Source organism: Epinephelus lanceolatus, chromosome 13 (genome assembly GCF_041903045.1).
Source record: "Epinephelus lanceolatus isolate andai-2023 chromosome 13, ASM4190304v1, whole genome shotgun sequence".
In the NCBI taxonomy this organism is placed as follows: Eukaryota; Metazoa; Chordata; class Actinopteri; order Perciformes; family Serranidae; genus Epinephelus; species Epinephelus lanceolatus.
Window position 1 is genome coordinate 37,547,925 of NC_135746.1, and position 14,714 is coordinate 37,562,638.

Sequence of the window (14,714 nt, forward strand, 5' to 3'; positions counted from 1 at the left end):
GTGGTTTCCTAGCAGCTATTTGACCATGAAGGCCTGATTGGCTCAGTCTCCTCTTAACAGTTGTTCTAGAGATGGGTCTGCTGCTAGAACTCTGTGTGGCATTCATCTGGTCTCTGATCTGAGCTGCTGTTAACTTGCCATTTCTGAGGCTGGTGACTCGGATGAACTTATCCTCAGAAGCAGAGGTGACTCTTGGTCTTCCTTTCCTGGGTCGGTCCTCATGTGTGCCAGTTTCGTTGTAGCGCTTGATGGTTTTTGCGACTCCACTTGGGGACACATTTAAAGTTTTTGCAATTTTCTGGACTGACTGACCTTCATTTCTTAAAGTAATGATGGCCACTGTTTTTTCTTTAGTTAGCTGATTGGTTCTTGCCATAATATGAATTTTAACAGTTGTCCAATAGGGCTGTCGGCTGTGTATTAACCTGACTTCTGCACAACACAACTGATGGTCCCAACCCCATTGATAAAGCAAGAAATTCCACTAATTAACCCTGATAAGGCACACCTGTGAAGTGGAAACCATTTCAGGTGACTACCTCTTGAAACTCATGGAGAGAATGCCAAGAGTGTGTAAAGCAGTAATCAGAGCAAAGGGTGGCTATTTTGAAGAAACTAGAATATAAAACATGTTTTCAGTTATTTCACCTTTTTTTGTTAAGTACATAACTCCACATGTGTTCATTCATAGTTTTGATGCCTTCAGTGAGAATCTACAATGTAAATAGTCATGAAAATAAAGAAAACGCATTGAATGAGAAGGTGTGTCCAAACTTTTGGCCTATACTGTATATATCAAAGCTACAGGTGATGGGCCTGATACCATCCAACTTGTGCTGGAGATGCAACACCAGCTTAGGCGATATAGTGCACATGTTTTTTAGTTGCCCCTCATTGGTTACTTTCTGGCAAAAGGTCATGGAGAAGATCAGCAGCAGTCTGGGGACACAGGTAACTCTGAACCCCAGTCTGTGCCTCTTGAACATTACAAAAGACATGAAAGATGTGAGCCCTAAGTATTTAAAATGGGTCAAAGTTGCCATCACTACCGGCAAGAGGGTTATACTCAGACACTGGGAAGAGAGGGATCCTCCAAACTATCAAGAACGGCTTAACACCCTCGCGGAATCAGCCTTCTATGGCTGCCATATTTATAAGATAAACAATAAACTGGACGTCTTCTTGGAAATCTGGGAACCATTTCTGATACATTCCAGGGAATCCAACTCAGAGTAGTGTCTTGACATATCTTGGAGCCAAACATACAGTCACAGCCCAGTGGTTCAGACTGGAGGTATATGATGTAGTCAAGGGGGGTGGGGGTAAATACAGATTTTGTCTCCTGAATAGTTCCGTTGCAGCCTTTATATAGCTCATATCTATTTTGTATAATATTTAATTTGTAGCCTATCAGTTTTTTATTCTATTTTGTCTATTTAATTTTTTTACATATACAAAAATATATACTTATTTATTGTATTTTAATTTACACTGATATATGTGCATTAAAGGGCCCTACACACACACATTATGGTACATTGTATCGATCCTGTGCAGGTGAAGTAAAGCTGGGGCGGATCACACAGATGCAGGGAACCTGTCATGTAAATGTAATGTTATGTTTCTGAATAATGTGTTCTTTAATATCATTTTACAATCTTGTCATCTGTTACTATATGTACAAGTAACTCTGTGTCATGATCTAGGTTGCTGTAGGCTTTTTTTCTTTTTTCTTAAGTAGGCTAAACAATAAAAAGTATAATTGGAAAAACAAACAAACATGTAAGGACATATGAAATAGAAATGAAACGCCACCCCAATTTTTGGAGTTTTCAGGTGGTTTGACTAAAACAATAGGTAAACACTGGACTAAGTGGTCTTGACGTTTGCGTCTGCAGCTTGTGAAAAATGTCTTGTGTCATCTTTCACCGTCACATTCCCGCTGTGTGCACCGAGAGGAGGAGGAGGAGGAGGGAAGGAGGAGGGGGGCGCGAGGCCGCCGAACCAGCGAGCACGAGGGGAGGGATTTGAGCGAGCAGCCAGTAGTGCGATTCTCCAAGCTCTTCTGCGCACGATCCGCTGAGTACGCGCGCGCTTCCCGCTGCAACCAACGCAAAGCGGTGCGGCGCTAACGATGTTGTGAATGAGGGGATAGAGTGACGTCAGCGGCCGAATGTCAACAATGTAGCGACTGAGAGTAGGCGTTCCAGTCGAGTGTAACAAACAGCGGAGACGGAGCGGCACGCCGCGCTGGATCACCACGCACGCATACACACTCAAGAGCGCGCGCAGTCGTACGCACACACACACACACGCACGCACGGAGCGGCAACAACGTAGAGTCACACACAGACGTTGTTTTTCTGTTAAGTGAGAAATAAGCGAGTTGCAGCGGCGGGAGAAGAAGTCACCTATCTGCAGCCGGGAGGCTTTGAGGAAACGACAAAGCGAGTCATCATGTGAGAGAACTTAATGTGGGAAACGGACAAAAGGGCTGGAATACGAGGAGAATAGAAAGTAAAAGGTGAGCTGCTATGCACGTTTTCTCCCTCTCTCATCTCGCTGTGTTTGTCAAATCTCAGCCTATTGTTGATTTGCTCTCATGACCCGAGTTGCAAACTTGCATAAGTGTCGCAGCGGTGGGCTTGAGCCGGGAGAGTCCTTACTGTGATCTATGGAAAACAAAGTCACTTACTGAAAAAAGAAAAAAAAAAGAAAAAGAAAAACCGCATGCATGACTCTTGAAAGCTCGGCGGTGGTGCGAATATTGAACGGTGTAATGTGTTGGGGTGTGAACGCGGGTTTGGGAGTGAAACACAAACTCTGTACCACATCCTGTTATGCTTTGAGTCAATACGCCGTGTGCGCTCCCCCCTTTTCTCTCTGTTTGTGTGTGTGTGTGTGTGTGTGTGTGTGCAAAAGTAGATGCGTTGGTGATCCCAGAGGAGGGTCAGGCATACCGCTGCTTCTACCAGGAAAAAAAATACTCCATAAAAAGTCGCTGTCACTTGCAGCGTCATTAAACGCCTCCCTCATTCATTACATGTGCATTCATCAAATTAATTTGCAGCTATTTTTAATTATTTTATCATCATCTTTATATTATGATTACTATGCTGTGCACTTAAACATTTCCCCCACTCTCCTAACTGAAATAATACATTATGACACCTGCTCATTAATCCACATTAAAAAAAATCATCCAAATATTTGCTGTGTAAGGACGAGCCATATTCGCTCCGACAGCCAATGGAATCATCTCAATCGCTCGACGGTGTCGTTTAAGAACCCATATTTTCATTATCATTAACCCCTTATGTTCAAAAGCATCGGGAGCGAGCCCCACTCTCATCAGCACGCCCCAAATTAAAGAAAACATTTGGAGATTTTTCTAAAACCAAGTGGTGACTCTATCAAAACAGCTGCGCCTTTACGCGCGGTCCTGCATTGTCATGTGGATCGGGTGCTGCAGCAGTGGCTTAGTCAGTCCCTGTCAGTCTTATTATGTAGGAGTCAGCGGTGGAGTGGTGATATATGCTGTGATGCAAGTCGGTGATAAGTTGATGTGATAAATAAAAGAGGATTTTTTGTGGGAAAACCCCGTTTTGGTCAAAAAAATCCCTTAGAAAAAAACAGTTTGATGCTTCATGCGTATATGAGCCATTGACGTGTTCAAGATGTCCATTTGATATTTAACATGACTGGTGACAACATTTACAATGAGAATAAATCATCTCAGCTTTCTTTTCACATTTGCTTTCTTGAGTTTCTCGTGGAATTAAAAGACGCGTGTGTCCACAGTGTCCAGGCACTGAGTGCTGCGTCCGTGGCAAAAATAACAAGGCAGCTTTGAATGTGTTTAATTCGGGATACTATTGTTTGATGGCCACGTGTTTGCGACGAGGTGCCTGGAATCATAAGGGAGTGGAGTGATGCTGCCATTAACGCGGTGATACAGCATTTTGAGGGAGCGGTGACATCCAGGGCATCACAACCTCTTTGTCTGTTTGTGCTGATGCAACGCGATGATGGCACTGGGGGGGGGGGGGGGGGGGTCGCAGCATCACCGTCCATAACCATTCCTCACATCACGTGTCGCCTTTTTCTGCCATTATTCTTATGGAATTCTCACACTGTAGTTATTAGATGTGCTGCAGGTGATTTTGAGCCCGTGCTGAGAGGCTGTACGTGTGTCGTAGTAAAATCTAACCGTTGACATTTTAAAGGGGGCTGTAATGAAAACTGGCATTGCTCTGCTTTCACAACACGTGCATATAGCGGCAGCACTCATGCGCAGTTTTACGCAGGGAGCCTTTTGTTCTGTACAGTAGCCCCGCTGCCTTTCTTTTCCCATGCATGGCAATCCCCTGCTTATTGTAAGAGAGGGGGGAGGAGGGGTGTCCAAAACTGTAAACCCCACAGTGACTCAGTCAGGCTTAAATGCCACTTCATCATATCTGCCAGCGCTTTATTTCCCCTGCTTATATTATCATTGGATGTATCCTGTGATATTTACAGTATATCTGCATCACCGTTCAGTGTTTTTCTTTGCCCATCAAGAAAGAAGGATTACGTGGCACATGACATTTTGACCTTGGTACCAAATTTTCCTCATTAGATCGTGAGAATAAAACAAATAATTTATTTCAAATATTTTAACATCAGTCAGTTTAATAGGTTAGGGATCGAGACATATTTCTCAGCAAGCATCAGTCAAATTTATGTTGAGATGTATTCACGGACTAGAGCATTTGTGCAGTGTTTTTAGTCTGCTCTCATTATGTGGAATAAGACTTTTCAATTGTTGTAGCTTTGTGTGGGGTTTGGGGTTTCTGTAGGCTCCTCAGCTCATACCTGCATCCAGAAAATACCTGTCCATTGACATCCAGTCATTTTTAATCCCACATTTAGTTTGCTTTTGGCTAAATAACAATACTTCTGAGTAGGTGTACACAAAATAATCCAACCAATACTATCATCACATTAGGTATAGGTGATTATTGAAATCAATTTTAAAATTTGAATAAGAATATTTTTCCGCCATTGACATACATTATATCATACTACATCCATTCAAAATGACCTTAAAAAACAATCAGATTGCCAACATAATGCTATAAAATGATAGCATGATATGAGTATGTTATCGCAATATACATTTACTGAATGCCAGTAAAGATACTATTGAATTATTGCCCAGTTATTGCATCACCTTTTTTTAATCCCCCCTCTCTTCTGCCCTTACTGTAAATGTTGCAACGTAAAAGTCACATTATTAATGTTTCTTGGGGTCAAGGCCTTTGTTAGGGCATAAGAAATACTGATGGCATCATATACCCCCACTGTCCACCCCACATAGCATTATGACCAGACAATAAAAAGAAAGAAAGAAAGAAAGAATTCTTGAGAGCAAATATGAGATATTATATTAAAAGCCTGTATTTAGTCATGGCCTGTTGAAGTCAGAGCAGCTGTGACATCACAGTGTCCTCGTAAACAGCAGTCAATACACTGGAAATAAACATTGCTGCATCATATAATGCAATGACCAACAACTACCTCTTTTGGAGGGATAAAAAAAGGAACAAAACATTTTCTAATTTGTTGTATCTTCATACTTGATTTATTCAGATGTCCATTAAATATCATATTTTTTGCATGACGTATACATGTTTAGCTAATGTTAATGTCTTTATTATGTTATATTTGTCAGGTAGCCCTCATGTATTGGTATTTGGTCCCCCTAGTGTTGGCGCCTTGGTTACGGCCTTGGCTAAACCCTCCAAAACACCTCAATGTCCAAAATGGGAGCTACAAGCTTATTCTGTGTGTTCACAGACAACACATCTCTTAAAAGTTTTTTTTCTAAGCATCCACAATTAATAACAATGAAAATGATGCACAAAACACTTGAACATTTTTAAGCTTCCTCCTCCTCTGTTTTGTTTGGCCCCAACGTTCTGTCACAACTGCAAGTGCATCAAAATAAATAAACCATGTCCTTTAAAAACAGATATGTCATTATCTTGTTATTATATAACAAGGACAACGTCTCTCAAGTTGAGCTTGGCTTGGGAACATCTCTCAGCCTGCGCGAGGCTGTTTTGGGGATCTCGACATAATGAGTCCCTCAGGATTCCAAGCCACAGCTGAAATCCCACACGGCAACAGGATCCCTCCGTGTGACCCTGCCGCCCCCCCCCCACCCCCACCCCCCTCCTCTATGCTTTCCATCCTGGTCTAGCTCCTCCAGCTTTCCACCGAGCCTGTAGTAATCGTGCTTTATGTTGCTGAAGTTCCTATCAAGCTAATTAAAATGGTGATGACAAAAGAAGCTGCTTGTGTTCAAAAGTAACCAAGCACTTATGGGTTAATGATTCATGAAATTGCAGTTGGAGTAGGATGTGATGGAGTGATCTCTTTATGAGATCGCAGATGGATTTCTCCAGATCCCTGCAACCCCCTAAGGTGGTAAAGCAGCATCCTTTTTGCTTCCTATGAATCGTATACAGAGTGCGGTTTTATTGAAAAGCAGTTCCTCCTAAAGAAAGGAACAAAAAGCTGCAAATCCCCGTCTCTCACATAGATTTTATTTCTCTCCGCATCATTAAAGGATCGTTTGCATCACTGAGGATATTTGAGTAACCCCCACCAGCTCAGCTCAACATCCCAAGTCAGTGCCTTGGCCAGAAAAAAAAGAAAGAAAAAAAACACGTTCCCATAGCTCTCCCACGTCAGCACAAAGGCATGTTTGACTGGGCTGCTGCCAGTGTGAGGAACAGCACTGCTGGGAGAAATCTAAGATCCTGCACTTTACACCAAGGGCTATTGTTTCCCCTCTCTCTCTTTTGTGATCCCTTCTTCTCTCCGTCATATCATGGCTGCTCATTCCTCCTCTCCCACCGTTCACGGCAGCGACGTGCACTGGCACTATTGCTCACCATGTGAAATCAGCTTGCATTATCCCGGCAGACCCAGCTGCCATCAGTCTGCGGTTGCAGAGTCGGTGCCTGTCTGTGTGTTTGCTGAGGCACTTGCCAAGAAGCTATCAGAATCTAAAACACCACAGGCAGATTCCTGATTGTTCTGTTTTGGTTTGAGTGTTTTTTTCTCCTTGTGTTGCCTGTTAGAAATTATCAAGACACGTAAATCATCCTGATGGTTGCGTCAAAGCTATTTGATGATCTCACAGACTTCTCCCGCTGCCTCGAGCTGAAAGCTTCGCCTTATAAACTCTTGAGTTAATCCTCTTTAGTAACCCATCCTGTGGTCATCCATAAGTTTACAACTGTGCAAAACATATTGAGCTAATGAAATGATGCACATCTGGTCCTAATAGCTTCGGAAAATAAAACAGTGGAAGAGTGGAAGAGGGAGGGCAGGAGGTTTAGTAGTTATTGAAGCGGTTTAGAAGAATGAGCTGTGTGTAAAGTGGTGTTCAGTGAATGGAGAGAAAACATTTAGTGCAGTGTAATGACCTGTTTGTATTGGATTAGCGCAGCACTACTACTACTACTGGCAAGGCAGTGGAGAGCATTGCTGAAGTCTGTTTAAACTCGCAGCCACTGAGCGTCTGAGACTATAATCAGTTCTGAGTTTAATATCAGAAATTAAAGTCCTGAGGTTTAAGTATTGGCATTCTTTTCTGCCTCTAATGACACTGACTTCATTCTAAAAAATCAAAATATCACGGTATTCTTGATCAAACACCTTGATATCGGTAATGTAACAATATTGTAGGGTTGACTACTGGTGCTTTCACAAAACATTTACACAATGAGATTTTTTGATAAATAATGATCAGTAATGTGGATATAATGACTAAGTGGGTAAAAGCAAAAAATAGAACAGCTAGAACAGCCGGGTCAGTTCAGGAAATTACAGCACTTAACTGTAATTCAGCTTTTAAAACCAGGAAAAGACAACACTTACGATATTAAGTTATCCAAAATTTTAGACCATATCTAATCTCATATCCTAATATTGATATAATCTCTATATGTTGCCCAGCCCTACTGGGCATTGTTTAAATCTACAAATCTTTCTGAGATTTCTGACGGGATTTTGAAAATTCTAACAATTTTACTTAAATCTCAGAAAAAAAAAATTAATTAATTTCATATTTCAGTGCAATGTTCTTCACGTGGCCTCTATCTTCCACTGAATCATGTAAAAAAAATTAGCACTTGGAAGAAAAAAAAACATGATTTCAGTTTCTGAATTTTAATGTCAGATTTAATCTCAGAATTGACTTAAATTGAAGGTTAACTTTTTTCAGAATGCCACCTTAATTCTTGGCATTGAGTTAAATTCACAATTGAACTCTGAAATTTAAAAAAAGTCTTGGAATTCTCACATTTATCTTTTCACAATTCAAAAAATCAATTCTAAAATTGAAATTGAAGTTTTACTCACATAGCTTTAATCTTCCCCCAGATTCATAAGAAAAATTAAACATGTTTAGGATTTGTTATATACGTGTCAAAATTACAATGAAAGCTGACCTCAGACAGCTTTTAGTTAAACTTAAATGCGTAATTCAATAAGTGTAAATTCAATTCATTCATTCATTTTTGTTTTCATTTTACCATATTATTTCACCTAAATCTTCTAATTATAAAAAACAAACTGAGAAGTCTTGTTATTTGGTCATGTATTTATTTAAAGAAACTCAGTTTTGTTCACATGGCCCCGATTTTCTCCCAAATTCAGAAAACGAATTCTAAGAAAAAGATCAACATTTTGATTCATTGGCAGAACTTTTAAGATATATACATATATTTTTTTTATTTGAGCTTAGATTTAATTTTTAGAATTCTGAAAACTGAAAACTGAAATCCAAGATTTATTTTTTCTTTTTTCTTACAAATCTCAATTCCTAGAATTCTTGCTATGGTTATAACATTCTCAAACTAAAAGTGACAATTCTCAGTTTCTTCTCGTAATTATTGAATTTCAGAATGAAATCAGAAATTTTTTAAAATCCTGCGAAAATTTTTATTTATTTTTTTGCTATGTCTGAAATAGGGCTAGCATGATCCCGATGTTATCGCAATACCTATAGAAAATTGGAAAAAATGAATAACAATAATGCTGTCAGGCAAATTCATGTTTATCTTTGTTTGCTGTGCGTTTTGTCTCTTTCTTTAGCCAATGAATTACACTCATATTAAGGGTGCAGGGAGGCTAAGAAAGTGTCCGTAACCATGACTGTTCAAAAGAGTACATAAAGAGCAATCGCACTTTATGGATAGCAAAAAGGCAACCGGATGGCATTGAGGGAGGGAGACAAAGCAAGAACGTAAAGAAACGGAAATTATTCAAAAGACGCTGCATTATTTACACAATATCATCATATGTGTATTATTAACATGATATCAATATTTCATTTTTAAATAGCACGGCTATCATCAATACCATTATATCCGCACACTCAAAGTCTTACATCACTCCTTTGTTCAGTCACTCACTCCTCCTTATATAACAGACACTCAATAGTTTAGTTCTGGACACTTATTATCATTTTACACAATCACTGACAGCAGCAGAGACACTCAACATTACTTTTCATGTCTGTAAAATGCTGGGCATTGCATTGTGATGTTGTTGTAGTTTTGTGAGCCTCGGACACTGGATGTCAGTCTCAATTCTCATATTCCTCATTTTGTACTCAGTGTACTTTTATACTTTTGTTTTCAGAATTAATTTAAGAGCTCAAATACTTGTTATTCCTGTGGCCCCAATTACATGTCACTTTTTCTGTTGTCAGTTGGACAGTTTGGTTGTGAAATTGCCACTGGGACACCTATCTTGATAAAAATAGCTATGAAACTTGAGCATGTGTTATGGTTGTTTCGCTCCTGAACACACACACACACACACACACACACACACACACACACACACACACACACGCACACAGCCTTGTATGAAACACACGCCTCCATATTTAAATGAGTGCTTTGATGATGAAGCTTTTGCATGTTGCTTTAAATTCTACTGACTTGTGTGTGGTCTTTCTTTTATATTCCAAGTGTCACACAATGACTGACATGTGTGCTACAGTTCTCCCCCCTGTGCCCACTGGGAAAATGGCGGCCAGAGAGTCACATCAAGTGCTTTGGTTGTGTCTAGATATTCACCTTGGTAACAGTAACAGAGCCATTACCACGGCATGGAGCTGGGCCAGCTCCTCCATATATTCATGTTGGATTTTCTTAGGGTTGCTGAGGTTATTCATAGTAAACACTGTTGTCTGTGTGGTCCCCAGTGCCCCCCCCCCCTGCTGCCACCATAGAAATGATATGCATACCATATCAAATTAGAGCAGTTTGCTGTTAAAATGATGCAGTGTAAACAGTGTGTCTCTCTAGGGTCCGGCCTCCTCTGGTGTTTGCAGCTCTCCTCAGTGTCCCCCTGGGAAGCGCACAGTAGTAGTTCCAATTTAAAGTCCTTCTCTTGTCTGTCAGCAGTTTTCTCTGTGCAGCTGCTGACTCACACATAAAGTGGAAGCCCTCACTGACCAGAGAACAGCCACCGCTACACCACCGCTTCACTCTGTCCACCTTACACCTCACACATACAGTGTCAGTCTGAGTCTTTTCATTTGTTACAGTGCTCTTTGTAATGCATCATTATTGTGTAAATAACAGAAAAATCAAAATTGTTGTTGTGCGGAGTATATTTCTGGTTGAAGGTCCATTTAGTAGCTGTTCTGGAGCTTTCGATTGTATCACACAGTCTTTATTTGCAGATGGAGATCATTTGATATGATTGAAAGCTCCAGAACATTAAATACAGATGACGTTGGGATTGTTTTATCAAACACGGTTTCCAAGGTCGAGAAAGAAATTTAACATTACATGACTATAGAGAGAAATCCCCCCCTTTTGGTGTTCCCCATTGGACCTCATTTCGGAAAAAAATATGTAAGCTAGTTATTAGCCAGTGGATCGGGACAAATATTTTTTCGATGTTGTTTGAATTGTGCCATGAATTACACATACGGTGTTCCTCATTTTATGAGATAATTTTGAAAGTCAAGAGAGTCGCAGTTTGTAGTAGGCTTGTCGTAGTGCTATTAAGTTATGTGCAAAATTGCTCAGTGAAGTACATCTCTTGTCTCGCATGATAAACTTCACCAGCACCAGCTAGCTAGCTAGGTAACTTAAATATGTTCCATTCACAAATGTAACATAATCGTACTTGATGTGTTTTATCCAGTGACTTCTGGTCTTTTTATCATCTGAGGGGCAAAAGAACGAGGAAGAGCCATTGCTCAAGAACACGTAGGCATTGTAGTTTCAGCAAAGAAGAAAGCTATGATGTCACATAGATGTTCTAATTATGTATTTACAGTCTTATACTTCAGCGGTTTTACAACAAACGGTGACTTTCTTGACGTGCAGAATTATCTTCTAAATTGACAATCATGGTATGTGAAATTCATGGCAAAATTTTAACGAGAACAAAAAATTATTTGTCTCTCGCAGTTCACTACGATACGTATTTTTCTCCGAAATAAGATCCCATGGTGGTCCACTGGAAGGGGAACGACTTCACCTCTCTGTTACCTATAGATGTATTCAAAAATAGGATTTCCTTTATGATAATACCAAATTGTTTCAGTAACTGTTTTTATCGGAGATATAATAAGATAAATCACAATATGGTCTTCATATGAATTACTTAAATAAATATTAGAGAGTGTATACCTTCACCAAGGTTGCATAATTGTCATATTACATATGTTATTCATAGAGAGTAAGAAAAGTATTAATAAAGACAAACCAAGTCAAAAGCTTAATTAGGAGAAATATTAGAATTAAATAAATTTACCAACCTAGTAAAATAACTTGACTTGAAAACTAATTAATCTGTACATATAGTAAGAGTGAAGTAAAGTAAAAATAAATATACTAAGATAACCCTTTTTTTAATCCTAGAGGGGAAATTCAGGCGTTGTAGCAGCACAAGAACAGGAATAAGCACAGATAAATAGATTAAAAGAAAAAATAAGTAATCAAAAGTCTATGAAATAACAAATTAAAAAGAAATAAATATAGAAATGATACAAGTTTCACCAGAACTAAGACGCTGCAGTAGTGTGAACAGGCTTGCTCAAAGAGTTTGAAGTTCACACACGCGAGTGTAAAGTAAAATTGTTGCAAGACAGCTGCTACTTACCTTTTACAGTACCTCAGAGTTACTTTTACTAAAAAGTTTTTTTCAAACTGTTACAACAAGTATTAATTTGTGCCTCTTCTGTTTTTAGCCAGATAACACCATGTGTAACACGTTTGTAAACACATCAGTATCTGATGGAATGCAGGCAATAGTTGTTGTCACCAACATTTGTGTTTCTAAATATATAAAGAAATCGGTATAAATGATGTTAGAATGATGTTCGTGGCACGGTTCTCCCCCGTCCTGCACAGGCAGAAGAATGCTGCTGTGTGTTTCCTCCTCTGAAGTTTGAGATCATATCCTTCTGTGACACCCTTTTGTTCTGTTTACTGACATTGAAGTGCACATTGCAACAACGAAAAGCCTGCCAGTTGCTGTAATCCTCACTGTTTTCTACATCGGAAAGTGTGTGAATACTACAGTCACCACTGGGTGTTTTGGGTGAGTGTTTATGGTTTGTGTTTACACTCAGACAGCAGCAGGGAGGATTGGGTGTCACAGCTATTGTGATAAATACCTGTACCAAAGTTCATTTAAGGCCACTTGTGAGCTCAGCTCAGTGGAATTCTGTCATCTTAATACACACTGGAGAAATACTCTGTCAAATCAGTCTTTTCCTCTAAGAACAAACTCAGAGTCCAGGTATTGTTTTCTAGAGCCCGACCAGTAAGAGTCAACACTTCCTGCCAACATTTAAATATAAAAAAAATATCGGTAATGGTGTACATGCTGGCTTTTTTAATGGCAGCATTTTTGTATATTTTAAGTGGGGAAGTTTTGCTTTAACATATCATTATGAAGTAAATGTTGATTGCACATTGTAATGGCCATAGAATAATGACACAATCAGCATTAAGATTGGTTCCCTATAAGCCACACTTAAACTATGGGTACAGTCTCCCGGGAAAACGAAGGCAACGGTTGGCGCGAAGAGGAAGTGCATCAACCACTGCACAACTAAAATAGGAAGAGGATAGCACCAGTTACCAAAGAGTATTAATGTAAATCCTCAGTAGGGGAAATGGTGGACGATGGAACAACCAAAGTAACTGGAAACTGAGGATGTTGCCACACTCTGAGGAAAATGGAAAATGATTCTGCTGTGTTTGTTTCCACTTTAAAATCTGTAAACTCTTAAATAACACTAGCTAGGTAGCTAACGTAATGCTACGTTAACAGCAGGTTGACTATACAGCTAACAACAAGCTTGCAAACGTGTATGGTGATAAAAGCACAAGACTTACCTGCAACATTCAGGGTCTGGCCGATCTGCTCCCACTCCTGACTTTTCTGTCTTTGTTGTGAGAGTTTCAGGGTAGTCAGTAGCTAAAGGAGTCGCAGTTATAAGCCCAGTGCCTTTCTGAAAAGCAAAATGCCGGATTATTAAAAAAAAAGAAAGACGCTGGGCTCGGCACTCTCTCCTCATTGGGAACAATCGGAAAAAGATGCTGGCGTCAAAGCTGGGTCACACAACATGGAGTTCTACCCCAGGATTTCCCCAAAGAGACCGCCGTAACCATGTCAACTCTGAGTGGACTTTAAATCATTTTAAGATATGTCCTCACATCTTTGTTTTCCTAAACCTCCATAACTTTATACTAAGTTCGTAACTCTACGTACGTGACGTTATACTTGGGGTGCGAATTCATAGGATATCACATGAACGGTTGTATGAGGGTATGTTGCAAGATTACAAATTAATTAATGCCAGGCTCTAATTTGACTGTTATCGATAATCCGTTCCTTTACTTTCAGTCCTTCCCAAAAAAGTGTTGCTTTTTAAATATAATTATGAGTTAAAATCAGTTTTAATTTGAATAGTATTTACCATCATCATGTCATCTCCAATAATAAAATTATTGTTCAACTGTGAATTATATTTTTTATAACAAATCGTTTACATTATGTAGTGTTACATAAAAAAGAAGAATATCAGACATCATTGTTTTTGAATCTTTATTACTATCAAGGTATACTGGCCTAAAAGACCTGTACCGGCCAGGCACATATTTTTTGCACATCTTACCTTCAGCGTCATTCTCAAATTCCTCACTTCCCTGCCAAAAGTCATTCTCTGTGTTTTCCGATGAGCCTTACTGAGTTACAAATGCAGCTAGTTCCCATCTCACTAGAGGGCTGTACATTTCCTGCCAAGGTCGTTTTGTTTTCCCCCACCTCTCTCGCCGTCCTCCGGGTCGATGGGAAAAAGAAGTGGCGCTCAGTCAAGCATAGTGGAAGGTATTTCAAACAATCAGCGGATTCCTGGTATGGGGAGTGAGATCATTGTTTTAGTGAAGGAGGGTAGGGAGCTCGGATGACCCTCGTGGCAGGACGTTGCTGTCTGTCCACCACCAGAGCCTCTCAGCGATCGCTGTGAACTTGGAGGTGACACAGGCTGTGGCAGAGGTCAGAATTCCTCCCTAGATGGATTTATTTGCACTGCTTTGCACATCAGAGACACCCTGCAAAAACAAAACACTCCCACTATGTCTGTGAGGCATGTTAACATGGAGCTCTGACATCTGTGG

At 39.9% G+C, this 14,714-nt stretch overlaps 1 protein-coding gene across 2 annotated transcripts in view; it reads left to right on the forward strand.

Moving 5' to 3' along the window:
* The first annotated feature begins 2,218 nt into the window (after positions 1–2,218).
* Positions 2,219–14,714, forward strand: part of bach2b (BACH transcriptional regulator 2b) — a 136,189-nt gene continuing 123,693 nt past the window's right edge. For both annotated transcript variants that reach the window (XM_078174085.1, XM_078174086.1), the window contains exon 1: positions 2,219–2,524. The gene's annotated coding sequence lies outside the window, so the exon portion shown is untranslated. The remainder of the gene's footprint in view (positions 2,525–14,714) is intronic.